Source organism: Urocitellus parryii, unplaced genomic scaffold (genome assembly GCF_045843805.1).
Source record: "Urocitellus parryii isolate mUroPar1 unplaced genomic scaffold, mUroPar1.hap1 Scaffold_211, whole genome shotgun sequence".
NCBI classification, from domain to species: domain Eukaryota; kingdom Metazoa; phylum Chordata; class Mammalia; order Rodentia; family Sciuridae; genus Urocitellus; species Urocitellus parryii.
The window spans coordinates 250,115-252,867 of record NW_027552346.1 but is presented as its reverse complement, the minus strand read 5'-3'; the positions used below and the strand labels follow the sequence as shown (position 1 = coordinate 252,867).

The 2,753-nt window shown below is 47.0% G+C and overlaps 1 pseudogene; it reads right to left on the bottom strand.

Moving 5' to 3' along the window:
- Positions 1-1,291: 1,291 nt before the first annotated feature.
- Positions 1,292-2,519, bottom strand: LOC144251782 (stearoyl-CoA desaturase pseudogene; annotated as a pseudogene).
- Between the last annotated feature and the right edge of the window lie 234 nt (positions 2,520-2,753).

The following is a 2,753-nucleotide window of genomic DNA, read 5'->3' as shown; positions in this document are numbered from 1 at the left end:
GTTGTCTGGATGGTCACAGAAAAAGGAATGCATGAAGGGGCACAATAATGGGGGAGGAAACCTAGGTTTTATTCTATGTAAGGAAAAACTGTAATGAATGAACCTACTCTCTAACTTAGTTCACCAGAACACCCAACAAATCACTCAGCAGCTTCTGAACCCTCTGACAATGTGCTGTCAGAGTTCTTCCTTTGGAAAGTAATCTTTCAGGAGCTGCCTACAGACCCTGCCCCTCAAAATGTCCATCTCCTGCCCAGCAGTGGGAGGAATGGGTAAACCAATAGGTTCCTCTTGTCCTTCAAGCTACTTTAGTATTTCTTTTTCAGAATGAAATACTCCCAGTGAATATTTTCATGCTGCAATACAAATTATGTCTATAATTTGACCCAAGTTCACCTGCTAAAATCTTTCCATTGTTGGATGTTTGGAAATGCCACAGCCATCCTATCATTACAAGGACAGTGACCAAAATCCTGAAGATAGCACAGCAGAAAGATGAAAGAAGTTGAATGAGAAGCTCACAGAATCCTCAAAATTCTATTAACTGTTGCTGTATCCATCACTTCTGGACATGGTTAACCTGACAACTTGTTTGTGTATGAAATAAGAAAATGTCCTTGTTATAGAGGGGGAAACGTCCTTCCCCAGCAGAGACCACGTTTTCTAAGGATGAAATGCTTCCCATTTATCCTCAGTCTAAACTATATTGAGACATTGAGATGTGCTGTGGTAATTTAATTGCCAACCCTCATGGCTACTCTACCAATCAGGAAAGAAAGGACGCATACTGAGTAGAGAGACTCTAGGTCTCTGCTAAGTAGGCAGCTGGGTCTGACTACAAAAAGCTTTCCCACCTCAACCACATCCTTACTTACAAATCATACCCTGCATGCTCACTCTCCCCTGATGAATAACCTGCTTTGCAAACTCTGTGACAAAGTTATTTTCACCTTCCATCTGGCAAAGCGTAGGATGACAGTTAATGGGCACTTTTGAGAAGATTTTGTTGCATATCTAGCTAGAGCCATCAATCTGGAAGCTCAGGAGAGATCAAGAAAAGAGAGTTAACTGTGGCAAAGATCTTTACTTTTAGGCTCTAGAAAAGACCTTTGGGTTTTTACAATGGACACCAACTTATGGCTGATCAGATGCTTGCCTGGGAGGCAATGAGGGATTAGAGAAAGGAAGGTGATAGGAACCAAGCAAGGCAAAGGACAATGGGAATAGAAGAGAAAAAAAAATCAGCCTAGCTTCAAAGAGGGGACTTGTTGCCTTTCAATCCTTGCGCATTTACAAGAATACTGTACTAGAATGGGTTAAGGTCATCGTCTTTAGCATCTGGGAAGCATTACTCAGTAGTTAATAAACAGAACATTAAACCTCTGCCCAGATGGCTTTAGGAAAGGAACCTGGACAACCCCAAACTCAGGCACTCTTGTGGCTTCCATCTCCAGTTCTCTTAATCCTGGCCAGTACGGCAGTCTTGGATACTTTCTTCCTGTCATAAGCCAGGCCAAGGGCAGCCATGCAGTCGATGAAGAACATGGTAAAGTTGATGTGCCAGCGGTACTCACTGGCAGAGTAGTCATAGGGGAAGGTGTGGTGGTAGTTGTGGAGACCCTCACCCACAACTCCCAGGGAAACCAGAATATTCTCCCGGGAGTTAATGTTCTTGTCATAGGGGCGGTATCCATACAGGTGGGCAGCACTGTTCACCAGCTGCCCAGGTGGCATTGAGCACTACAGCATATCGCAGGAAAGTGGCAACACACAAGCTGTTTAGAAAAGTTTCACCCCAATAGAACCAGGGCACCAGTGTGGGCAGGATGAAGCATATCAACAGGACAGCGGGCTTGTAGTACCTCCTCTGGAACATCACCAGCTTCTCAGCTTTTAGGTCAGATAGGTTCAGCGTCGCCCCCTTCTCTTTGACAGCTGGGTGTTTGCGCACAAGCAGCCAACCCACGTGAGAGAAGAAGAAGCCGCTGCGGGAGTTGTGAGGGTCGGCATCTGTTTCTGAGAACTTGTGGTGGGCGCGGTGATCTGGGGCCCATTCATAAACATCATTCTGGAACGCCATGGTGTTGGCAAAGATCAGGAAGAGCCAGAGGGGCAGCCACGCTTTGTAAGTTCGGTGGCTCCACAGGCGATGAGCTCCTGCTGTGATGCCCAGGCCACTGATTAAATAGTACACATTAGGCCCAGAGCCAAGTGTAGAACTTGCAGGTGGGAACCAGTATGATCCCATACAGGGCTCCCAGGTGCAGCAGACACATGAGGATGATGTTTCTCCAGACAAACTCAAACTTGGGCCTGGGGCCCTCTGCATCCTGGTAGCTGGGGTCATATATGTCATCTTTCATTTCAGGGTGGATGTCTTCTTCGGAGTAGAGAGGGGGGTTTTCCAACTTCTCTCCTTCATTCTGCGGGCTCCCCTTGGGAGGCGCTCTGATGGTGGTGGTGGTGGTGTAGGAGTTGGAGAGCTGAAGCATGTGGGCCGGCATCTTGCCTCGGTGATGCTGGGATACGTTCCCAGGGCCGAGACTGCCGAGCGGAATTCGATCTGCAGAGGCCAGACGATGGACTAACCCGGCTTATGAGCCGCGATCTAGTACGTGCACTCAGAACTCCCACTTTAGTTTTAAGTGTACAATTCAGTGGCATTTGTGAGTGTACAGTTTAGTGGCACTGGGGCACATTCACAATGCAGCTGTCACATCACTCCCTTAGTTTCATTTTAAGCCTTTAATTTC